The sequence below is a fragment of the Narcine bancroftii genome, chromosome 4 (genome assembly GCF_036971445.1).
Source record: "Narcine bancroftii isolate sNarBan1 chromosome 4, sNarBan1.hap1, whole genome shotgun sequence".
Taxonomy (NCBI): domain Eukaryota; kingdom Metazoa; phylum Chordata; class Chondrichthyes; order Torpediniformes; family Narcinidae; genus Narcine; species Narcine bancroftii.
The window spans coordinates 48,891,280-48,917,911 of record NC_091472.1 but is presented as its reverse complement, the minus strand read 5'-3'; the positions used below and the strand labels follow the sequence as shown (position 1 = coordinate 48,917,911).

General features: G+C 45.4%; 1 long non-coding RNA gene across 4 annotated transcripts in view; it reads right to left on the bottom strand.

Moving 5' to 3' along the window:
- The window catches only part of LOC138760538 (uncharacterized), a 44,693-nt gene extending 24,092 nt beyond the window's left edge, over positions 1 to 20,601 (bottom strand). For 2 of the 4 annotated variants that reach the window (XR_011355685.1, XR_011355687.1), the window contains exons 1-2: positions 12,322 to 20,601; positions 12,148 to 12,196 (exon numbers count right to left, since the gene is read on the bottom strand). This is a non-coding gene — a long non-coding RNA (uncharacterized lncRNA). The remainder of the gene's footprint in view (positions 1 to 12,147; positions 12,197 to 12,321) is intronic. The other 2 variants (XR_011355686.1, XR_011355688.1) reach the window with 2 other exon arrangements.
- Between the last annotated feature and the right edge of the window lie 6,031 nt (positions 20,602 to 26,632).

Here is a 26,632-nt window from a genome sequence, read left to right as displayed (position 1 = left end):
ATTGTTATAACTTAATATATATTGTGTAATGTTATCACTCTAGTGATTGTAAAGTCAGCTTAGTTCTAACAGAATTTTAACTCAAGAGTTAAAATTCCTTTGAAGGGGACAGTGTTGTGGGTTATATTCGTATGGTTATGGATAAATTTGTCTTTGAAGGAGATAGATTGTGGAGGTTTAGTGTAGGTCACCACAAAAAGAGTAACACTTCACAAAAGAGATTTCATTTAAAATGCAAGAGCTTTGCGGAAGTTAGACATTGAGGTTCTGGTTGGCTTTGCAGAAGCATTGAAGAATGCTGGTTTATTGTCTATGGGCAATAAAGTCCAGGCTCAGAGATACTGCTAAGATCTTTTAAAGATTGGGTGTGGACTCCTAAAAGAAGTCATGGATTTTACAAGCAGAGAGAGGAAAAACAGACAGATGATTTCTCTTTTGGGGGAGAGAGAGAGAGAGAAGTCAGTTCTACAGCAGCAGTTGAGGCTACAAAATGGCAAGCTGGCAGGCTTGTTAAAAACCCCATTTTGATTGGAAGAAATCAGTTTATGTGTCCAACGAGCAACAAACTTCTCTCTGAAACCAACAAGAACCTTCCTGTGCGGTAACCAGTTAACTTTAATCACTGGAGCCAGGTGAAGTTCCATAAATGTTGAATTCTGCACACAGTTTAAGAATTGCCTGATACCTTTGAACTTGGAGAAGTGAAAAGTGAATGATTGGACAGTGAAACAGAAAACTTTCCTGAACATATATACATTATATACACGTGCACTTAGAATTAGAAGTGGCTTAAGTTAATAGTAATAAGTTAAAGATTGATCTTGTTATTATGTTTAAAGAAAATTAAAAGCAACTTTTGTTTAAGTAATCATTGCCTTGGTGAATTTCTACTGCTGCTGGGTTTCAGCGTCCTCTGGGCTCTTAACACAAACAACAATGTGATGGAATCCATGGACTTTTTCTTTGGCTTGGCTTCGCAGATGAAGATTTATGGAGGGATAATGTCCACGTCAGCTGCAGGCTCGTTTGTGGCTGACAAGTCCGATGCGGGACAGGCAGACATGGTTGCAGTGGTTGCAAGGGAAAATTGGTGGGTTGGGGTTGGGTGTTGGGTTTTTCCTCCTTTGACTTTTGACAGTGAGGTGGGCTCTGCGGTCTTCTTCAAAAGAGGTTGCTGCCCGCCGAACTGTGAGGCACCAAGATGCAGGGTTTGAGGCGATATCAGCCCACTGGCAATGATCAATGTGGCAGGCACCAAGAGCTTTCTTTAAGCAGTCCTTGTACCTCTTCTTTGGTGCACCTCTCTCTCGGTGGCCAGTGGAGAGCTCGCCATATAACACGATCTTGGGAAGGCGATGGTCCTCCATTCTGGAGACGTGACCTACCCAGCGCAGTTGGATCTTCAGCAGCGTGGATTCGATGCTGTCGGCCTCTGCCATCTCGAGTACTTTGATGTTGGAGATGAAGTCGCTCCAATGAATGTTGAGGATGGAGCGGAGACAACGCTGGTGGAAGCATTCTAGGAGCCGTAGGTGATGCTGGTAAAGGACCCATGATTCGGAGCCGAACAGGAGTGTGGGTATGACAACTGCTCTGTATACGCTAATCTTTGTGAGGTTTTTCAGTTGGTTGTTATTCCAGACTCTTTTGTGTAGTCTTCCAAAGGTGCTATTTGCCTTGGCGAGTCTTTTGTCTATCTCGTTGTCAATCCTTGCATCTGATGAAATGGTGCAAACTGGTTGACCATGGACTAAATATGTCATAACCACATTTTAGAAGCTGCGTACAATTTGCATGCCAGGGGCACATTGCACAGTTCAACAAATTTCTTCCCCAAAATGCTTTGCTGTTTAAGAGAACAATGTTAGTCGTGATGACAGGAATAATTCCTGAGCTCTTCTTTGAATTAGTGTGTCTGGATATTTGACATAGAACTGAGGACAAGCAAGTTTAACATCCTACCTTTAATACCTCACTGAGGTCAGGTTATAAACGCAATAGAATGGAATTTGAACCTTCTAATTCAATGGCAAAAATTATACCAAATAACAAATGAATATATTAACTAACTACCTACAGATTTGAACATGCCAGAAGCTCCTCCATGACTGCAATGTCTTTTTATTTTGTCTTTTTTTAAATACAACATACCAGAAAATGCTTTTGGACTTTACTTGATCCATATGTTCACGGTGATCATTACTACCAGCAGAATTTCTAATCCTGCCCATTATCTATGAAGATATGCAATGACAGCAATGGACTTTGTAAGAATCCTGCCACTGCTACGAGACTAAATGTGCATGTAAATAAAAGGGAAAAAGGGATTCAGGGGAAGATTGGATTATAAATATTAGAAGTGTGAGGACTACAGGAGCATTATGTTTCTTTATGTAGTGTTGCTGTTTAAAGAGGATTGTATATGTTAAGTAAAGAAGAGATACAGGGAGCTCACAGAAAGGGAGGGAAGTATAAGTGGAGGATGTGTGCATTGGCCATTTCACAAAATAGGAGGGGATTGGCACCAATAGCTTGGTTATTAGTGCTAGGGTGGGTAAAGGTAAACTGGAGAGAGGGGGAGAAGGAAGAGGAGGGGTTTTTTTTGTTTGGTTTGGGAATATGGGTTTTAGTCTTGATAACTTATTTAATTTTTGTTTGGAGCATGGTCACCTTTGCCAAGGAGCTACAGAAGAGAATCAGGATGAAAACTAAGTATTAGGGCATAAGAAGGAAGGGGAAGGGTATAATGGAGTTGATTAAAGGCAATGGACAAGTCAATTAAATTTGTGAGTTTCATCTAAATGGGATAAACAGGGTGATTAAGAGAAAAAGAATCTTGGCACACCAAAAAAAAGATGCAGGTGGTCATGCCATATTTGCAGGAGATCCACCTTACAGAACAAGAGCATTTAAAGTTAATGAGAGGGTGGGTGGGTCAGGTGGTGATGTCCTCCTTCAATTCTAGAGCCAGGTGAGTGGCTAGTTTGATAGGAAAGAATGTTCCAGTGATGGTCAAGGATATGGTCATGGACTCAGCAGGGAGATTCCTAATAGTGCATTGCCAAATCTATTCAGAATCCAGGACACTTATGAATGTATATGCCCCAAATTTTGATAATGAAAAATTTATACAAGATATATTCTTGAAAGTGATGGAAGGGTGTGAGAATGTCGTGATTGGAGGGGATTTCAATTTCAGTCTGGATCCAGTCATCGGCACATCAGTAAAGAAAGCTATGTCTAACCTGGCCTTTATGAAAGAGTTGAATCTCATAGATGGCTGGAGAAGGCTGAATCCGAGAGAAAGGGATTACTCCTCTTACTCGAGATAACATGATTCCTACACTAGAATTAATTTATTTTTGGCATCAGCCCAATTGGAGGGTAGCATAGTGGAAACCTAGCACATTGCATGGCTATTGTTGGACCACTCTCCCTCGACTTTATCCATCATAATGCCAGATAAGCACATATAGATGGCACTTGAAATTGTTGCTGTTTGGAAAACAGGAATTTTTTAGCTTTGTTAGGGCCCAGATAGAATTGTTCTGTGAGACAAATTGCCCTTCTACTGAAGACAGTTTTATAATATGGGACACATTAAAGGCTTATTTGAGGTGCCGCATTATTGGATATACCAAAAACATTAAAAATGGACACATGAAGGAGGTTAGAGCCCTAGAAAAGGAGATAGCTCGATTGGAAAAGGATTACCAAAGAGCGGATACAGAAGGAAAATACAGGAATTTGGTGAACAAAAATCTCAAATACAATATGTTACAAACATATAAAACAGAAAAGCTGATTTTAAGATCTAGACAGCAGTATTATGAGCTGGGAGAGAAAGTCCACAAAGTCTTGTCCTGGCAGATGAGGGTGGAAGAGGCCTCAAGAACAATGAATGCAATTCAAATAGGGAAAGGGAAGATCTCATACAAACCAAAATAAATAAATGATATATTTGAGAGGGTTTACAAAGAATTGTATAAAGCGGAATTAAAGGGTGATACCAACAAAATAGATAATTTCTTGTTTCCATTGGACTTACCAAATTTGGATCAGGAAGAGAGAAAAGGGCTGAATGCCCCTTTCTCTAAAGAGGAAATCGCACAGAACCTGGGCTCTTTACAAACTGGAAAATCACTGGTAGAGGATGGTTTCCCTGCTGAATTTTATAGAGTTTAAAAATCTGCTAACATGTAGCAGCGCTTTGGCAGCACTACAACTCCAAGTAAGCATTGAACTGGCTATGTGATGTCATAGTGTGATGACATCAGTGTGTGTCAGGCGCATGATTCAGGCTTTTAAAAGGTTGTGTGTGTTCTGATGAGTAAATCCATTTGATTCACCCAAAGAAATGCCTTACGTGTTTATTTCATTGTGCCCACTATGATTCCAAATGCCCCTTTTCATAAAGGTGATGGATCAGTGACAGAGATGCATACCCTCCCAGAGTCTTTCTCAACAGCAATCATCTCAGTGATATCTAAAATAAGCAGGGATCCATTAAACCCTACTTTGTATAGACCCATCTGGCTGTTAAACACATATAAAATGATCGCTAAAGCATTGGCTAATAGGTTGGCAAAATATCTGCTGAAATTAGCAAATCCAGATCAAGCTGAATTTGTAGAAAGCACACCAGTCAGCAAACAAAATAGTTAGTCTGCTTAATATAGTGCATGCTTGTCGGGGGTTGATCTGGGAGTGGCTGTATGTCTGGATGCAGAGAAAGCCTTTGACAGACTGGAGTGGAACTTTTTGTTTAAGGTATTGGAGAAATTTGGATTGGATCAAACATTTATTAATCAGGTGAAGACATTATACCATAAACCACAAGCAAAAAATTATTACAAATGGGCAGATGTCTCCAGTGTTTCCATTGAGTAGGTCCAGTAGGCAGGGCCATCAATTGAGCCACTGACAAAAGCCATTTGGAGGGATACAGACATAAAGGGGCTCACAGTATGCCAGGTGGAACACAAAATCAACCTTTTTGCGGATGATGTGTTAGTACATTTGACAAACCCTGAGGGGGTCGTTGGCCAGGCTAAAGACCACACTGAATAATTATGGGAAAGTGTCGGAGTAAAAGGTATATCTGGATAAAAGTGAAATTATGCCTTTGATAAATGGAGATTATCAATGGGGGGGGGGTGTCAATTCAAATGGCCACAGGAAGGCATTAAGTATTTGGGGGTAAAAATAGATAACTTATACAAAATTATCTCCCTTTGCTCTAGAAGATTGAGGAGGACCTTGATAGATGGAGGACTCAGCCCAAAACCCTGGTGGGCAGAGTTAACTGTATCAGAATGAAGTTATGCTGAGACTCCAGTAACTTTTTCCATCATTACCTGTTTCATTGCATGGGGTTTCTTTAAGACGCTTGGCAAATGTGTTCAAAGGTTCCTGTAGAATGGTAAGGTGGCTAGTATCTCAATGGAAAAGTTGACATAGGATCACAACTTTTTTTTGGGGGGGGGGTTAAAATTACTAGATTTTTAAAAATATTATTGGGCAGCCCAGGCAAAGTTTATCATCTCACTTTTTGCAGGGGGAATCCCCTCCTGGGCACAAATTGGACTAGATGCAATAGGTGAAAAGATGGCAGGAGAATTTATATACAAATGGGACACCAAATTAATTTCAAAGAAAACAAATAATGCCATACTAAAGCATACTCTTCAGATATGGCAAAAAAATAAATCAATGTATTGGATGGAAGGTGGGGATATCTCCTAAAATGACCCAGAACAAGGTGATACCCTTGACTCTGGATAATAAGATTCTGGACACATGATGCCAGAAGGGGATCAGGTGTATCAAGGACTGTTACAAACAAAGGCAGTTTATGTCATTCAAGCAGTTTAGAAATAGCTTGTCTAATAGAACATTCTTCTGCTATCTGCAAATAAGATATTTTACAAAGAAAAAATTAGGACTGTCTATGACCTTGCCTAGGTCTAGTAATATAGAGATTCTAATTCGACAAGGGAATGTGTGTAAATTTATTTCTCGAATGTATAACATATTCCAAAGTGATGGCCTGAAGCCAGGCTTACACAGGTCAAGGGAGAGATGAGAGTCGGACTTGGGCAAAACAATCAATGAAGAGTGGTGGCAAGACCTGTGTCTGAAAAGTGTGACTGGGGTCATTAATGCCAGATACAGGTTGGTGCAATATAACTCTTTGCACCAGCTGTACCTCACCCCACAAAAATTACATAATTCAAAGCCGGAAATTTCAGAAATGTGCTTTAGGTGTGGTGTGGAGATTGGAACCTTTGTCCACTCCACATGGTTATGTACGAAGGAGAACCCCTTCTGGGAAGAAGTAGGGGACATTATGAAGAAAATTTTAAAAATTGATTTTCCACAAGATCCGGAGTTGTACCTTTTGGGAGATATTGGAAACGTAAGTTTTACGCTGTCCAAATACCAAATTCAGTTCATGAAGTTCGCCTTAGCAGTAGCCAGGAAGTGTATAAGGGTTACGTGGAAGTCGGACTCCCAATTAAATACTATACGATGGAATATGGAAATACAGAATGATTCACTCCCCTGGAGAAAATTATTTACAATTTAAGGGGGAAACATGACACATTTGTTAAAGTGTGGCAGCCAAATCTGAAATATATGAGCATGTAGATTGACTAGCTCCCCCTCCCCGTGAAATATAGATATTATGGAACATGACAGAGGCGACATGTGTGTTTTCTTTTTAATCCTTTTTAAGTTTGTTTTATTTTAGTTTGGTTTTTCTTTTAGTTTGTTTTTCTTTTATTTATTTGGGTTATTTAGTTAATTAGGTTGTTCTTTTTTTTAGGTTTTTGGTGGGGGGTCTGAACCCCGCTTGTACTTACTTGTATTTGTATAATGTATAATCAGTACGGTTATGAGTTTGGAGGGAAGTGGGCAGACAAAACACAGTCTCTGTATGTTCTATGAATGTTGAAAAAGATTGTATTGATTGTTGAAAGTACTTTGAGTCTGTGAAAAGTCAAAATAAAATATTCCAATAAAAAGATATAATCAGGTGTTGTGTGAAATTATAGGCAATATTTGATAGCTCTATTTTAATACCTCATTTCACAGTGCACTCAGAATCTTACACAGACCTCTAGTCCTCGTTTTCCATTCCACCAGCATCTGAGTCATTATGTTCTGATATTTCCGCCAACTTCAGCGCAATTCCACGAAGAGATTCACTTTCCCCTCTCCGCCTCTCTGTTTTTTTGCAGAGATAAATATCTCCAAGACTCCCTTGTCCAGTCTTGCCTCCCCACCCACCGTGTCACCTCTAACTGCAGTAAGTACAAAACCTGTCCCTATGTCTCCTGCCTCACCTCCATCCAGAATCATGGATAGACCTTCCAGGTGAGGTCGAGCTTTACATACACATCGTCCAACCTAATTATTTCATTCTGTGTACTCAGTGTGGCCTCCTCTACATTTGTGAGACCAAACATAGATTGGCTGAGCATTTTACCTACAATCTATTTGTAGTCTATACTTGAGCTTACTGTAGCCTAATAGCACAGCACCTAATAGCATGAATATGTCTGAGATTGTCTGATCTCTGAAGCTAGGCAGGCTTAGGACTGGTTAGTACTTGGAGGGGAGAGCGCCTAGGAACACCAGGTTCCTCTGAGGGGTCCTAGGAACACCAGGTTTCTCTGAGGGGGCTGGACAAAGTTGAAACTCTCTGTCTGCCTGACGGTAGTCAAAAATTAAAGAATTTCATGTTTGTTACATTTTAAATGTAATATTATGTGACAATAATGGAACCTTTACCAATCATTTTAACTCCCCAAACATGTTTTTGGCCTCATCCGTTGCCAGGGTGAGGCCAAAGTAAACAACACATAATATTTCTCCTGGTCAGCCTTAAACCTAAAGGTATGAGGATTGATTTTTGTTTTCCAATTTTAGGTAATCCCCAGCCCCATCTGGTTCCAATGTTTCCATCTCTTCTTTACCTACTCCTGTAAAAACAATTCCCCCCTCTAACTTTTCTCTCCTCCCCCCTCCTCCTTCATAATGGTTTCACCTTCTACCTATCTCCCCTCCTTTCCCACCTTCTGTCTTTTCACCTCTGGGTATCTTCCATAGCTGCTTTCTCCCTTTATATCCTTAATATTACCCCTTCCCTCTAGACTCGAGAAAATGTCCAGACCCGAAACACTGAGTGACTATCTCTGCCTATGGCTACTGTCTGACCTGCTGAGTTTCAGCAATTCTTTATCTTCTCAAGATTTCAGAAACTGGACCTTTTGGGGTTCTCTTGAGCATAAAAAGCAAGGTTGTGGAAAGAGCTCTGTTCTGCAGGACTAGTGCCAGATGAGGGAAGCATATGAGCATAGAATATAGAACATTATAGCACAGTACAGGCCCTTCAGCCCACAATGTGGTGCTGCACTGACCTATGTAAACATACTCCACAACAACCTAATCCTCCCCAACCTCACACCCATAACCCTCTATTTTTCTAGCATCCAAAGTCTTTTGAATGTCCCTAGTGAACCAGCCTCCACCATCACCCCCAGAAATGCATTCCAGGTACTCACCACTCTCTTGCCTCTGATGTTTTCGCCAAACTTTCCTCTACTCACCTTAAACAGTCGTCCTCTGCTATTTGCTATTGGCGACCTGGGAGAAAAGTTATGGGCTGTCTAAGGCCCTCATAATTTATGATGAAATAATCTTACACTAACACTGAAAGTAATACTGTATAAACAAGCTTTGCTTGCCTATATTTCAGCCTCGATGCCCATCTCTTCAATCAGGATCAAGTTTCTCAACATTAATTAACAAAACAAATCATATCAAAGTAAGACTTGGATGTCTTTTGAGTAACTGAAAAAATCTTTGTGTGGTCAGCTTTACTTACCAAAAATCTTGTAGCCTTAATTATTCAAGATTCAATTCTTTTAGTGTCATATAATAAAATAGAAAATGTAATATTACAGATAATTTTCTTTAATCTACCATAAGGTAGACAAATATTTGCCATCAGCAGAAATTGCTTAGGGCCCTAACAGTCAGAGAAAAATAAGCAAAAGAGAGATCACCTCAGAGTTACTGACTGCCTATGGATTCATCTCCAGTACTCCCACAGCCTCCAAATTAAACTCATCTCACTTCCTCCAAATTAAAGGACTAGCTAGGGTTACCTGCATGGGTCCCAGCTGTGCCTGCCTGTTTGTGGATTTTGTGGAGCAATCCATGCTACAAGCCCACAAGCTCTTTTTCTGGTATATCAACAACTAAATCGAGGCTGCCTCATGCATCCACAGCAATTTCATCACATTGCAACCAACTTCCACCTGGATCTCAAATTCACTTGGTCCATCTCCGATAACACTCTCGCCTTCCTGGATCTGTCTGTCTCCATCACAGGAAACAAGCTTTCCACCGACATACATTACAAACCCTCTAGCTACCTGGATTACACTTCCTCACACCCTGTCCCCTTCTCTCAATTTCTCCATCTCCACTGCATCTGTTCCCAAGATGAGGTCTTCTAGTCCAGATCTTCTAAAATATCTGCCTTCTTCCACAAGCGTGGCTTCCCCTCCACCACTATCAACTCAGCCCTCACCCACATCTCCATTTCATGCTCATTTTCCCTGGCCCCCTCTGTCCCCAGATGCAATCCACTCATATAATCTCCCTCATCCTCACTTACCACTCCACCAGCCTCCACTTCCAACACATTATCCATCAGAAATTCTGGCACTTACTACAGACACATTTTTCCTACAACTCCCCTCTTAGCCTTCCACAGGTACCACTTCCTCCATAATTCCCTTGTACACTCATCCCTCCCCACCCATCACAACCCTGACACCATCCCCTGTGCCCGCAGGAAGAGGAACATGCAGCCGCACCTCCTCCCTCACCATGGTCTGGGGTCCCAAAGAGTCCTTTCAAGTAAAGCAACATTTCACTTATACATCCAGAGGACTTATTTCCTGCATCTGGTGCTCCCTTTGTGGAGTTCTCTACATCGGAGAGACTGGTTACCGATTGGGAGATCGCTTCGTACAGAACCTCATCTGCAACAACAGCAACATCCTAGTAGCCAATCATTTCAATTTTGACTCACATCCCAGACTAACATGTCTCTGCTTCCTGATAAACTTGCTCACCTTTTCTTTTCCCTCTCCTTTTCCTATCTTTCCATATCTCCCCTCCTTCCCCCCCCCCTTATCCACCCCAGCCATCCCTCCTTCCCCTCATTGCTGCTGTCTCCTCCCTCCTTTCTCCACCTATCCATCCCCTGCATTTGCTACACCCCCTCCCCCTACCTTTTTGTTTGGATGCCTGCCATCATTCACTCATACCCTGATGAAAGCCTCAAGTCCAAAGTGGCCTTTTCTACATCAAGGACACTGTTTGACCTGCTGAGCTTCTCCAGCATTTTGTGTTTTTACTTCAAACCATGGTGTCTACAGATTTTCATGATTTACTTCTTGCACTCACAGCCTCCGCAGCCCTCAACCCTAAACTATCAGCAACCCAAGTTCCAGATCCAAACCTCTGGAATGATCAGGAAACCCTCAAATCTCAATTCCGATACCTGGTACCCCTTCAGGAAGTCTTCACCCCGTCTCCAGCAGTCCGCAGCCTTGACCTCAGTCACCAGCAGCCCGCAGCCTGCTTGAATTCCTCACCTCAAAGTGCTAACAGCCTACCGCCTGTGTGTTCTTCAGCCTCAGAGCCCTCGTGGGTCCCCCGCTGTAGTTGCTGTCCCACAGGGTCATCTTCTCTGCTTCTTCTTCTCAAACAGGGAGTGGTCTCCCCATTTTCAGGTGCCTGCGCCCACCTTCGGCTTCTTTAGCATGTCGTTTAAAGTCTGAATGGAGCTATCGGTATTTGGACTGGGCAGCAGGACCCTGTGGTGGAATGGTATGTCTTCACTTCCTGCTCTCCACAGGTCCACACCAGCGGTAGCTCTGCTGTTACAGCAGCTCCTGCAGCCACTCCATTTTTTTAAAACCTTGTTGAGACTAAAAAGGGAATATGAACATTCATATCCTATGAACAGAGAAGAGAACGAAATACTCAAACAGATTCCCTACTGATTGCCCGCCATTTTAAGGTATAGTCATGAGGTTTTAACAGCTGTAGTATTTCCCAAGCCCATCAAACCCAATCCTGTCCATCAGTGGGATAGCTACTACAATCACTGCCTAGACACGCACATGCAAAATAGCATTTAAACATGCTCCTGAACAGTATCTAGCGTCCATGGAACTATCTCTAGGCAAGAGTCAACACTTGCAGAAAACAGCTTTCAGTTTGCCAAAATAAACTCATCTGGTGACTAAACTGCACAGCTGGAAGGAAGGAAATAAGCTTGCAATTATTCAGAAAAACCTTGAAAGGGCAAAGTAAACCAATAGTGTTTAATAAAACTTTTCAACACATTGAACCTAATATTAGTTGTACACCTCACAAATGTAAACTCTTGGAAATATATATATTCGGAGTCTTGGTGGTTATGACTGTAGTGTAAATGCCAAAATGCAGAAAAGATAAATGGACAATAAAGCTTTATCATTGACGATTTTATATTAGGGAAATACATTTGTTGTTTCCTTAAACTAAAATGGTTTTTTTTCAGGCTTCAATTGAGAAAAACTGTTAGTTCCAGTCAGGAAAATGCTGTCAGCAAGGAGTTGCATTCCTAGCAGTAGTTGGGAACAGCAATCTTTGTGAGGAACATGCATTAATTAATTCCCAGTTTCCTCTTAAAATCCTGGTTTCGCACTAACCATACTGAAATTATTCTGCCAAAGAGGAACATCAATATAATTGAAGGGATTACATATTAACAAGATAAATGGTGTGGTTGGAATGACTTATTTACATTCAGCCACAGTATTTTCCCTATTTTTTTAGGAATAAGAGTGCTCCAAATGTTTAAGGTTCAAATATAATTCCTTTGTTAAAAACCCAACCAAAGTTGTTTTTGCTGTTGCATTGAATTTGTAAACTGAAAGAAATAACAGGCAAAAGCTTCAGCTTTACTGTTTGCTCCTATAAATTACTGCTTCATTCCCCAAAACGTCAAGAGGATTTCAAGGCAATAAAATTGCTAAAACTGAAATACTAGTTTCAGCTTATTTATGGACTTACCTTTGTTACTAGGTCTCAAGACAGGATCATTATCTGCTTGCCAACAAATCTAAGGTATTAAGGAAACCAATAATAGATTTAAGAGGAAATATGAGCAAAGGGCAGTATATCTACATCAGCAGAAAAATTCTTGTTTGCTTCACATCAACCAAATGTTTGCTCCCCCACACTTACCCAAATTGATAATGATTCTGTCCACTCTCAAATAAATGCAAATTTGGAAAATGCGTGATGTGTATAGTTCTTGTCGAATCTGCCTTTTAACCTGAATACTGCAGCGGTTTACACAATGCTCAGTGCTTCTGTACTGCTGGAAAGCTGGTGGAATAAACAAGCCTAAAGAACTGTAAATAATTTGATCCATTCAATGTGTAAACTGGAACCTCTGTTCATGAACAGTGCCACACTGTGTACAGCATCAGGAACCCATTAAGAGCACAACAAACACCGGCAACTTACAACTCTCTGGCACATCTTCAGTGCAAGGAGGCATCTCTAAGGACATTCCATTGAGAAGGAAAACTCAGATGAGGAGGGGACGTGGGTCGGTCGAAGCTGCAGGGCTGAAAGCAGATTCAAATTGAAGAGATTTATTGAGGCTTTTTAATGCAGGAGAAGTTGTGGGATTGAACAGTGATCTCCAAGGAACAAGAATAAATTAGCTCATCATGCTGAAGGAGACATGGCCACTGAGTGGGATTGCCAAACTCAATTGACTGGGGTATGGAAAGACTGTCAAGCAATTCTCACAGGGCCCAACATGGTCGATGGGAAACTATAACCCCCTAGCTGTGGCATCTAGAACCAGTGACCATAGTTTCAAATTAAGGATATGGCCATTCAGGACAGAGATGAGGAGAGTTTTTTTTCACCAGTGGACAGTGAATCTTTGGAGTTCTCAATCTTTGGAGATCAGTCATGATCAAGCTTGTGATTGATAGTATTTCTAGAAAGCAATGGAATCTCAAGATAAGAAGTTAATATAAAGAATTGGTGCTGAAGTAAAGAATAGCCATGATATAGGGGTCTCTATGAACATCTCACCAGTGCAAAGATAAATGGGTGAATTGGGCAATGATTGAAGAGAATATGGGGAAAATAAAATGTGATTTGTGTAGGATTCATAGAAATGTATGTTTGATAGTATTTTTGTCCTTGCAAAGTATCAGGGAAACCCATTGTTCATATATACATGTATGGTGCGTATACATACACAGTAAACTGGTCACCTCATTACAGGAAGATGTAGATGGTTTGAAGAGATACAGAAGAGATTTACCAGGATGTTGCCTGGATTGGAGAACATTTCTTATGCAGAAGGTTGAAAGAGCTAGGGATTTTCTCTTTAGAGCAACAAAGGATGAGGTGTGACTTAATAGAGGTATGTAAGGTAATGAGGTGCATAGAGAGGGTGGTCAACAAGCACCTATATTTCCAGGGTGATTATAGCAAATATCAGAGGGCATCTGTTTAAGGTGAGTGGAGAAAAGTTTAGGGAAGACGGCCGAGGTCATTTTTTTTTTACATAGAGTGGAAGTGCTTGGAAAGAATTGCTGAGAGTGGCCATAGAGATTGGCACAATATGGACTTTCAAAAGACTCTTGCAGGCAAATAGATGTAGGATAATATGTGTATAGGAGTGGAGACATCTTAAAATTATATATTAAATTATACCTGGAATCTCACTTCCCCAAATAAGAAAGGATATGGAAGAAATAGAGGAAATGCAATTAAGATTTACCTGATTAATTTCTAGGATAAGGGTTTGTATTTTGAGAGAAATTAAACAAATTGTGTCTACATTCTCTTGTTTTTGGAAGAATGAGATATGATCTAATGAAGCTGCAAAATGCTTTTGGGGATTGAAAGAGTCGGGGCAGGGTCACATTTAAAATAAAAGGGTGATCATTAAGGACTGAGATTAGAAGGAATTTCAACTCCGCTCAATGTAGAACAACAGCAGCAGTATTAACACTCATTACAAAAGGGGGTGGGAGAAATTTGAGCTGCACAGGTGGCCTCCTCTGTCTGCCGGACCGCCGTGGAACTGGCGTGTCCATATGGCGCTCCTCCGGAGAGGGGACCAACGGGGGAGCATCTGCTGCAGGGACTGTCCAGGTTGGGGTGCTGGCGGTGGACTCCTGGAGTGCTGGGGGGGGGGGGTCCTCCGCTGCTGCATGGGAGGTAGATGCCTGGACGTCCGGCAGCAAGGCAAGTCAGCTTGAACTCCAGGGTCATGCTCTAATGCAACACGATCGGATCCGCGCCGTGGTCAGCAGCCATCAAAGCGGTCTCAGAATCTCCAGCTCTTGCCTGGTCTCGAATTAGAACAGTGTCCTCATGGCCATCTGGGTACCTCACAAATGCATATTGAGGGTTTGCATGTATGAAGTGCACTGCTTCAACCAGTGAGTCCATCTTATGGCCCCTGACATGCTTCTAAAGCAGAACCGGCCCTTGGGTTGTCAACCAGGGAGGGATGGAGGAACCATTCGTCGATCTCCTAGGAAAAGCAAAGAGGCGTTCATGCAAGGTGGTGTTAGTAGCGGTGCACAGTAACAACCGGATGGCATGGAGAGCTTTGGGCAGGACGTCCTGCCAGCGGGACACTGGCAAATTTTTGGATCTAAGGGCTAGGAGCATTGCCTTCCAGATGGTGCTGTTCTCCCTTTCCACCTGGCCATTACCTCTGGGGTTATAGCTGGTGGTCCTGCTGGTGGCTATGCCTCTGGCCAAAAAGTACTGTTGCAGCTCCTCACTCTTGAACAAAGTCCCCTGGTCACTATGAATATAGACTATATGAATATAGTCGGGGTACCCGAACAGAGTGAAGATACTGCTCAGGGCTTTGATGACTGTAGCCGAGGTATATCTGGGCAGGGAATTACAAAGGGGAATCCAGAGAATTCGTCCACCACCATCAGGAAGTAGGCATTCCAATTTGTGGTCAGAAGGGGGCCCTTGAAGTTGTCGCTGAGTCGTTCGAAAGGGCAGGTGGCCTTAATGAGGTGTGCCTTTTCTGGCTGGTAGAACTGGGGCTTACACTGGGTGCAGATTTGGCAGTGTCTGGTCATGGACCGAACATCCTCTACAGAGTACGGGAGGTTTCGTGTCTTGACAAAATGATACAATCTCGTGACTCCGGGGTAGCAGAGATTGTTGTGCAAGACCTGGAGACGGTCGAGATGCGCATTGGCGCATGTCTCTTGGGATAGGACTTCTGGGGGGGTCATTGAGCTTACCCGGCTGGTACAAGATATCATAGTTGACCACCTCATAGATATCCACCTCAGAATCTTGTCATTCTTGATCTTACCCCGTTGTTTGGCACTGAACATGAAGGCCACTGCCCTCTGGTCAGTCAACAGAGTAAATCTCTTACTGGCTAGGTAGTGCCACCAGTGGCACACCGCCTCAATGATAGCTTGAGCCAACTTCTCGACGGAGGAGTGGCGGAGTTCGGGACTGTGGAGGGTGCGGGAAAAAAATACTACCGGCCTGCCTGCCTGGATTAGTGTGGTGGCCAGTGCGACATTGGAGGCATCGCTCTCCACCATTCATCCACGGCATGCATTGTGGCCTTAGCGATGTCTCCTCGAATTTGATCAAAAGCAGCCAATAATGGAAAGGTAGTCATTCGGATTAGGGGGTGGACCTATTGGCATAGTTGGGCACCCATTGTGCATAATATGAAAACAGCCCCAGGCACCTTTTAAGCGCTTTCAGGGTGTTTGGGACAGGGAACTCCATGAGGGGTCCAATGCGGTCATGGTCAGGGGCAATGACACCATGTGCCATGATGCATCCAAGAAGGGCCAGGCGATCTGTAATGAACAAGCACTTGTCCTTATTGTACATCAAGTTGAGGGACTTGTCCATACACAAGAACTTTGTGAGATTAGCGTTGTGGTCCTGCTGGCCATTGTCGAGATATGGGAATGTGGCCGTCAGCTTGTGCTCCTCCACCATCCGGTCCATTCCTCTCTGAAAAACAGATACACCATTAGTAACCCTGAAAGACACTCGTAAGAAGTGGAAAAGTTTTCCGTCCACCTTGATACCTGTATAGATTAGATCGGCCAGAAGGAGGGGGAGTTGATGATAAGCCGACTTGAGGTCAATGGTTGAAAAAACTCTGTACTTAAGCGACCTTATTGACCAAGTCGGCTATAAGGGGTAGCGGGTATGCGTCCAACTGGGTGAAGCAGTTGATGGTCTGACTATAATCAATTACCATCTGGGGCTTGCCCGCACCTCTGACCACGAGGGCCTGTGCCCTCCAGGGACTGGTGATAGGGGCTATGGTCCCCTCCGCCAGGAGTCACTGAACCTCAGCCCGGATGAACTATAGCGCCTACTCTTGGTGGCGATCGGTTTGCACTCCAGGGTGTACGAAACTTTCCGTGCTGCCGCTATTGAAAAGACAGTTCATTTTATGCCCATTCACCTCGATCCGCATCATGGAGTTCGAGATTGGGTGAGGGCTGACTTGGTTCAGTGTCACCAATGCCAGGATTGGCATTCCTTCATCATCATCGTCGGTGGGGAGGACTTCCCAAGATGGCGACCTCCATGTTGACCATGCAGTGTATAAGTGGAGTCGCGGTGGAAGGTAGTGACGTCATCGGAGTGGTAGGTCATGGTGCTAAGGTTGGGAGTGGTGGCCAACAAGATGGCACTCCCCTTACCGCGCACGAAGTATCCACGAACAGAGTGACCTTGGGATGCAAGTCCATAGCTCCCTGAAAGTGGCAACACTAGTGGATGGCGTAGCAGAGAAGGCATACAGCAAGTTTGCCTTCATAGGTTGGGCATAGAGTACAAAAGTTGGAAAGGCATGGTAAGATATGGGTTTGGCCACATTTGGAGTATTGTGTGCACTTCTAGTTAACAATATAAAGGAATGGCATGAAGGCTTTAGAGAGGGTGCAGAAAAGGTTCAACAGGATGTTGCCGAGATTAGAAAATAATAGCAATAAGGAGGATTCAAACAGACATGGATTGTTTATAATGGAGTGTCGGTTCCTGAGGGGTGACCTGACTAACATTTAAAAAAATTATGGCAACATTTAAGATGAATTTAGACAGACATGTGAACAAGCACAGAATAGAGGGATATTGGCAATGTGCACACAGATGGGATTAGTTTAAATCAACATCATGGTCAGTGCAGATATTGTAGGACAAAAGCCCTGTTTCTGGGTCACACTGTTCTGTGTTCTATCTGAAATCCTATTGAATGGTGGAACAGACGCAAAGAGTTGAGTGGCCCACTTCTGCATCTTTACTTATTTGTAATGTTCTTACGCAGCAGAGCAGGACTAACAAAAAGCTTTGTCAATGAAGTAAACTTTGGGAAAAGTGTGAATTTGGCTGAGCACCAAGTCCATGTTCATTCCCTCAGGTTAGCAGGAGAGGCATGGGCATTGTAACATCTGACAAGCATGTTTGACAAAGGAATGTAAGGACCACAGTGTGCAATTTTTGTTTCATGTTAGCCTCTGGTGGATAACAGTCTGGCCTGTTGTTGCTACTAATTGTTCCTCATGTCCTGGGAATGAAGGAACCATTTCACAAGTAATGGACAACATTGCTCATTCTTGAGTAGGACATCTGGCCTAGCTCCATCCTTCAGCTCCTTCAGCTCCCTGAACAATCCTATTGTATTACACAAAACATAGAATAGTACATCGCAGGTCCTTTAACCAACCTCCACAAGACCATAAGACATAGAAGTGAAATTAGGCCATTAGGCCCATTGAGTCTGCCCCATCAAGGTAGATTTACTATCTTTTTCAACCTCTTTCCTGTGTTCTCCCAGAAACCCTTGATTTCCTTCCTAATCAAGAACGCATCTACCTCCACCTTAAATATCCCCAATACTTGACCTCCAGCCATCCATGACAACAAATTCACACCATCCTGAATTCCTTCTCGTCTCTATTCTAAAGGGACATTTTTATATGAGACTGTGCCCTCTGGTCCCAGACTCAAAGTTTTTCTGGCTGACTGATCAGAGATCTGATGCCTTCGCGAAGGTGAATGTTAGCATTTTGTGGTCAGTAAAATCCGTGAAGTTCCTGCCTTCCAAAAAATAGCAGAAGTGTCTGAACACTAGGTACAGTGCCAGAAGTTCCCTATCGAATGTGGTATATTTTGTTTCCAGAGGACGGTTTGCCTGCTAAAAAATGCTAGATGCTTCCATTGTCCATTGGTATACTGTTGCAAGACCCCGCCTACTGCTGTGTTGGATGCATCTATCATAAAGGCGGTTGGTGCATCCATTTGTTGATGGACCAGCAATGTTGCCTTCACTAGGGCGTCTTTGGTCTGCTGAAATGCTACCGTCGTCTCCCCAATTCACTCGAGTTCTTTGGCATTGCTGAACAGGAGGTTAAAGAGGGATTTCATAATATAAGCTGGAGAGGGTAGAAAGCAATGATAGAAATTGACCTGGAAAAATTCCTGGAGTCCTTTGCTCGTATCAGGCTTTGGGAATTAGAGGATGGCTTCCACCTTGCAAGACAATGGATCGACATCCCGGCTACTGATCTGATGTCCCAAGAACTCATTAGACGACTGCCTGAATTTGCACTTGGCAGGGTTCACAGTTAGCCCGAACTCCTGCAGGTGGCGGAAGAGTAAACGCAGATGCTGCAGATGCTCTTTGTGGGAGTGGCTGAAAAAGAGTATGTCATCCAAGTATTCGAATCGGAAGTTCATGCCATTCCCCACTGTGTCCATCAGTTGCTGGAAAGTGCAGCAATTTTAAGCCCAAAAGGTATTCTCAAAAATTCGAAGAGGTCAAACAGTGTTATGATGGCAGTCTTGGGCACATCCTCTAGGTTTACAGGTATTTAATGGTACCCATACATCAAGTCAATTTTTAAAAATATCCTAGCCCCATGAAGATTAGCTGTAAAGTACTGTATATAGGGCACAAGGTAGCAGTCTGCAGTGGTAGTATCGTTGAGATGCCTGTAATTCCTCACAAGGTCTCCAACCTCCCATGGAATTATGTAGCGGGCATATGTAGAGGAAAAGCCCACAGGTTCCTCCATTTTGTCAAACTCATGTTTTGCAAGCCGCAACTTGTCGGGTGGCAGGCATCAGGCTCGGGCATGTAGAGGAGGTCCTCTATGTGGCATGCGATGCTATATTTGGGTGTGGCAGTGGAGAACTGTGGAGTGATAATGTCCAGAAACTCTGTAAGAAGTTTAGCGAAGTCGTTGTTTGAGTATTCCACAGTGTCTTGGTGCGGGGTGGGTAGTTTGGCTTTTCCAAGGCAGAGAATCTGGAATGTTGTAGTGTTCACCAACTGGCACCCTTATAAGTCCACCATCAGTGAGTGGGCTCTGAGGAAGTCGGCACCCAGCAACGGCCAGGATACAGCAGCAAGAATGAACTTCCATGTGAACTTATTGTCGCTGAATTTCAAGGGTGTAGTCCCTGTGCTGTATGTACAAATCGAACTGTTATTCACAGCATTGAGCACTGGACTCACACTCCTAGTACAGGTGTCAAAGCCCAAAGGAGGAAGGACACTAGCCTCCACACCTGTGTTGACTATAAATTTGCACTGGGAGAGTTCATCCCAGACGTAGAGTAGGCTGTTACGGTGTCCAGCCACCATAGCCATTAGTGATAACTGGCCATGGCGTTTCCTGGGAAAAGTGCAAGTGGGTCAGCAGCGGCGAGGTCCAGAACCACAGCGTTGAAGGTAAAAACACCAGGTGATTGCCACAAAGTCATGTTTGTCCAGGGGAACATGTGCCCTCATCACCGGTACTCGAGGAGCCTGGTCCTTTGGGTGTGAGGCAGCACTAATTTCTATGGGCCTTGCACCTTGCTGTTTCACATGCCACAGAATGTCTGGACAGGCGGCTGCTGTTCAACAGGTTATCAAATTCCTCGCCAGCAGCATGAAGCGGATTTCTTCTGGCATTTGCTCTAAAAACAACTGCTCAAAGAGCAAACAAGGCCTATGGCCGTCTGCCAGTGCCAACATGTCATTCATTAACTCTGAAGCGGCACAGTCCCCTGGCCATCGATATGGAGGAGACGTGCATCTCACTCATGTTGTGAGAGACCATAAATCCGGAGAAGGAGGGCTTTTAGGGTTTTGTTCTTGCCGAGAGCTGGTGGGTTTCAAAGGAAATCCACTACTCGACCGGCCATGTCCTGGTCAAGGGCATGATAGTACTTAGTGGTGTCCACTCCTATCTTGTGAATGTGGAACTGTGCTTCAACCTTCCCAAACTAAACTTCAGGTCGAGTGGTCCAAAAGTCAGTTAGTTTGAGCGAAACCACTGCATTGTCCACGTTGGGTCCAAAATCTGTTTGGGCCCATTGGGTTCACCAATGTAACAACTGTGTCACAGTGTGAAATGAAGAACAAGAAAATGACCAGACGTAGTTGAGTCGAAGTTCAGTAAAAGTCATTTTCTCAAACAGTTACCAGCAGCTTTTTAAAACCCCGCACGTTCCAAATGATGTCATCGCATTGTGACATCACAACGTCACTCAGAACCTCCCACACCGTTTCAATTAAGCTTCTGGTGAGCCCCTACAAACTAATGTTTGAGCCTTTGATCAGGTATATGGGCACTTCATCGGGCATATACCGGATGATAGGCCCAGGGCCAAAACGTTGGTTATCCTTTAAATCCTATGGATACTACATGACCTTCAAAGTTTCTCCAGCACCTTTGCATATTGCATTCGCATCTGCAGACTTTCTTGTTCAACTTAATTCATTGGTGGATTGTCATTTATATGACAACACAGATTAGGCCCAAAGCAATGCACCAAGATCTACCTCCGTGGTCAATGAAAAGCAGCAGGATCTTCATCCTGAAACTTTAGTTGTTTCTCTATACATAGTGGCAGCCTGACTTGCTGAGTATTTCCATAACTTTTTTAAATTTTAGCTGCGTAATACCTTGACATTGTAAAGCTCTAAACAAAAACTCTAAAGAAAAAAGTACTAAAAATCAAACAACGTGTTGAAGTCAGCCACCAGGCTCATTTCTCCCACATGGATATTCATGCCACAACCTCTGCCTTCAGCTGATGTTTTCTCAGTGGGCAGTCACTGATTGTGGTGCGTTGTTAGCCAGAATCAGACACACACAAAGATAAAGACTGTACAATAGGCTTTAATCCACAAAGACTTCCACAGAGCCATGCTAGTTATGGCTACAGCAACTCTGAGTGAGGCCTCGGGAGGCCAGCGGCGCAGGCTTATATCCTGGAGAGTGATTGACATCCGACTGGGTGGAGCTTGATCCATTCAGGCTGACTGATTGGCAGCCAGCCAGGTGTTGTCCTGTCCTCTTACACTCCTGCCTCTTAGAGGTTGCCCCCTGCAGTAGGTCGGTGGTGTACCATCACATTCACCCCCTTCTTTAAAACTGTCCAGGTGGGGGGCGGGGGGGGGGGGGCAGTAATAAGGAATTGCACCCACTATGTACATACAATATTTACAGGTTGAGACGATCCGGCAGCCACCAGGGTCTCTGTGACCGTCGTAGGACTGGCTCCTGGTCACTGGTCAGAGAGGAAGTGGGGGGGCTGGTGGCAGGGGTGTGTGTAGCTGGTGTGGTGCCACGCGGAGTGGTGGCCAGGGTCGACATATGCGGGTCTTATTGGATGGGTGGGGGGATGTGTTCGACTCCAAAGGCTGAAGCGGGCCCCTGGTGGTCAATGAGGCCCTGCGTGCCCCATAGCTGCCTGGAGACGGGAATGTATGCCCGGTCAGCGCCGTCCTGGGTTGGAGGGTGGCATGGTGTGGTGGGTGCTCCTGCAGGTGCCAGGTCCCTGGTTGAGATGGTGTCCTCCCTGCCACTGCCAAACCTAACGTAAGCCTAGTTATGGTTCAGCCTTGTGTGTCCGTACATGCTTACGCAGAAGAACTGGTCCCGGGGACGAGAGCCATGCTGGGAGTGACATTCCAGTCGCCGACCTCCTGGGAAATAAGAACAGACATTCGTGAGGGGTCTTGTTGGTAGCCGTGCACAGCAGTGACTGAATGGCATGTAGCGCCTCAGGCAAGGTGTCCTACCAGTACTCAATGGCCCACCCTTTTGACCTGAGAGCCAGGAGGACTGCCTTTCAGACCACCCCATTCACGCATTCCACTTGCCCGTTGCCTCTCGGGTTATAGCTTGTTGTGTGACTGGTCCCAATGCCCCTCACCATCAGGTACTGGCGCAGCTCATCGCTCATGAAACTAGACCCCCAGTCACTGTGGATGAAGGCGGGGTAGCCAAACATGGTGAAAATCTACCCCAAGACCCTGATGATGGTGGCCGTGTAGGTGTCCAGACAAAGGATGGCGAAAGGGAAGCGTGAGTACTCGTCCACTACTGTGAGGAAGTAGACGTTTCGGTTCGTGGAAGGCAGTGGCCCTTTGAAGTCCATGCCGAGACACTCGAAAGGCTGAGTAGCCTTTACAACATGGGCCTGGGGGGGGGGCGGAAGAAGCGGGGTTTACACTCCGCACAGATCCGACAGGCCTCGGTCATGTTCCTGACGTCTCTGATGGTGTACGGCAAATTTCGGGACTTAACGAAATGGTACAACCGGGTGACGCCCGGATGGCAGAGGGACTCATCCAATGCCTGCATCTTGTCATCATGCATAGACATGCAGGTGCGGAGAGGGCATTGGGGGAGTCGTTAAACTTCCCGGGGCGGTACTGGATGTCGTAGCTGTAGGTTTCCAGCTCGACTCTCCAGCACAGGATCTTGTTGTTCTTGATCTTGCTCTTGTGGGTAGTGTTAAACATGAACACCACGGCCTGCTGGTCTGTAAGGAGCGTGAATCTCCTGCCAGCCAGGTAGTGGCGCCAGTGGCTTCCACAATCGCCTGGGCCTCCTTTTCAATGGCGGAGTGCCTAGCTCGGAGCTGTGGAGGGTCCTGGAGAAGAAGGCAACAGGGCATCCCCCTTGGTTGAGGGTAGCAGTGAGGGGAACCTTGGAAGCACCGCTCTTCACCTGGAAGGGGGAGTCCTCATCCATAGCCTGCATCGTGGTGTCCACGATGTCTTGCCTGATGCGGGTGAAGGCTGCCTGTGCCTCAGGTGGGAGGAGAAAAGTTGTGGCTTGAGCCAATGGGTGGACCTTGTCCGAGAAGTGAGGGTCCCACTACAAGTAATAAGAGAACAGGCCCAGGCACCTGCAGAGGGCCTTTAACTTGTGGGGAGGGGTAACTCCATTAATAGGTGCATCTTTTCCGGATCTGGGCCAACGACTCCATGGGCCATGATGTACCCCAGGATGGCGAGGCGGGTTGTGTTGTAAGTGAGGTTCAGGTCTCCGGCCGTCTGGAGGAATTTTTCCAGGTTAGCATCGTGGTCCTGCTGGACACAGCCACAGATAGTGACGTTATCCAGATATGGGAACGTCGCCTTTAGCTTGTGCCAGTCTACCATGCAATCCATCTCCCGCTGAAAGACAGTAACCCTGTTCGTGACCCCAAAAGAAACCCGATGGAACTGGTACAGGCGCACATCCGCCTCAGAGGCAGTATAGGGCTTGTCCTTCAGGTGGATAGGGATTTGATGATATGCCAACTTCAGGTCAATTGTGGAGAAAACCCAGTAGTGGGCTATCTCATTTACCATGTCGGCGATCCTCGGGAGGAGATAGGCATCTAGCTGAGTGTACCGATTAATGGTCTGGCTATAATCCATGATTATCCTCGGCTTACTTCCCCCTCTGATCATCAGGACTTGGGCTCTCCAAGGGCTATTACTGGGCTCTATAATGCCTTCCACCAGGAGTCGCCGCACCTCTGCCTTGATGAAGTTCCTGTCTGTGGTGCAATAGCACCTACTTCTGGCAGCGATCGGCTTGCAGCCTAGCGCAAGATGTGGGAAGAGCACCGGTGGAGTGATGTGCAGTGTGGAGAGGCCGCAGGTTGGCCGGGGCTGGTAGGTTGGTGTGCTGTGTAATGTGAGTGGAGGTTGGGGACCCCTGAAGGCAAGGGTGACACTCTGCAGGTGGCACTGGAAATCCAGGCCCAGGAGGAGTGGTGTGCAGAGTTTGGGCATGACCAGGAGTCTGAATCCTGTGTAAGTCTCTCCTCCCACCATTATATCAACCGAGCAGTGCCCAAGGGTACCAACAGTCTTATCCTTGGTGGCGAGGGCAATCGAGCAGATGATGGGGTGGACCTTTAACCTTAGGGAGTGGGCCATGCTCAGGTGAATGAAGCTCTTGGTGCTGCCACTGTCCAACAAGCACTTTGTTACCTGCCTGTTGACTTGCACGTCCATCATCGAGTGCCCAAGGTCATGGGGGATGTCCCTGGTCAGCGTGGTGGCAGCCAGGACCATCTCGGAGTCGGAGTCGTCGCTATCCAGAGTTCTCAACATCATCGGGCACTGCCTGGCCAAGATGGCGGCAGCTCGTGGGTGGCCACTGCGTGGCTGGCCTCCTTCCCCAGCCATGTCCACTGCACCGGAGGTAGTGATGTCATCACAGCTGGTGGCATTGGCATTGTTATGTCAGCTGGAAGTGATGTCATGCCGTGAGCTGGAAGTGACGTCGCTGTAGTTCTCAGCAAGCGGCAACGGCCATGGTGGGGGCTGGTGCAGATGCTCGGGGCACACGCTGCGATGGTCGCTGGCGGGGCCAGATGTTGCGCAGTTGAAGTCGGGGGAGGCAGAAGTCATCACGGGGACAATGGGGAGGAGGTGGGGAGGTCATAAAGGGCCACTGAGCTGCTGGCAGGTTTAGGGAGGCACACTTCTGCAAAGTGGCCTTTTAGCACAGTTTTAGCGCGATCAATGATCTAACTCACACCAGGAACCATAGTACCTACAGGGACGCCAGGTGCCTGCCACAGCGGCATTCTCCTCCCCAGCTCGGCCTGGGGCTGCAGCTGCAGTGTGAGAGGGCCATGAGGGAGCGTGGGGGAACCTGGAATTGAAGGCTTCGACGTGCAAGGCTGCTGCTTCTAAGGTTTGGACCTCTTCCACAGTCCTGGTTAGGGTATAGATGCTGTCTTCCAGCAGTTTCTGCCAGATAGCCCTCAAGCGTAGCCCTCGGACGAAGGTGTCCCAGATCAGCCTCTCGGCCTCCTCTGCACCTGCCCGGATTAAGCCAGCCACAGTCGGGCCAACTCTCACAAGTGTCCCAGGTAAGACTCAGCCGTCTCCCCGGGTTGCTGGGTTCAGGTGTTGAGGAGGTACCTTGCACAGACTGCATTCATGGGGGACTTGTACAAGAGTGTCCATTGCGCTCTTGTACATGGAGCAGCCTTTGGTTACCTGGAAGGCGCGGGGACCCAGCTTTGACCAGAGTAGGACCAACCTCTTCCGATTGGAGTCCAGGATGTTGCCCTCGTGTGCCTCAATGATTGCCTCAACCACATGCTGTCAGATCTCGAAGCGTATCTAGGCTTCTGGGTGGCAAGGGTCGACCTCAAGGCTCCCTGTGCACAGGAGTTTTTCCATAGCTGCCGTGGGAAAATTTTGTGGATTAAATTGTGGTGCACTGTTAGCCAGAATCAGACACACGCAAAGATAAAGACTGTACAACAGGCTTTAATCCACTAAGACTTCCACAGAGCCAGGCTGGCTGTGGCTGCAGCAACTCTGAGTGAGGCCTCGGGAAGCCGGAACAGCCTTATATCCCAGAGGGTGATTGACACCCGACCAGATGGGGCTTGATCCATTCAGGCCGACTGATTGACAGCCACCAGGTGTTGTACTATCCCCTTACACTCCTGCAGGTACAGATGTTGCCCCCTGCAGTAGGCTGGGGGTGTACCACCACACTGATGCAAAGAAAGACACTGGGCTTCAGTGATTATCCCTCCTTTTCCACACTTATTATACAGTATGCAGCTCACAACATGTTCCCATGGGAGGATTCCCTTGTTTGGCATCCAGATCAATTATGCCCAGAGGAAGGCCGCACAATAGAGATTGGATAGGCCAGGATTTTTCCCCTGAAAGAGGTATATACAATCATGAGGGGCATGAGTAGTCATGGTCCTTTCCCCAGGGTAGGGAGTCTAAAACTAGAGGGCATAGATTTAAGGTGAGGGGGGAAAGGTTTGAAGGGGAACTGAGAGGCATCTTTAGCCACGCAGAGCATTGTGGATATATGGAAGGTGCTAGTAGAGGAATGATGGAGGCATGAACAATTGCAACTTTTGCAAGACATTAAACAGGTACATGAAGAGGAAAGGTTTAGTGGGATATGGAGCAGACACGGGCAGATGGAACCAGCCCAGATAGATAACTTGGTGAGCCAAAGGCCCTATTTCTATGCTATATAACTCAAATGTTCTTGGAATATGTTAGGGATTAATGGTTTTCTGCTCAAAGAGTGCAGATCACTGAAGAAATAACAATTTTATTGAGATCAGTTGTTACTTTTCTGTTTCCACTACTCTTTACATAAGCTGTTTTCTGAGATTATTGATGTTGTTTGTTGTACAGAAAAACTTCTATGAGTCATGTATCCTGCCC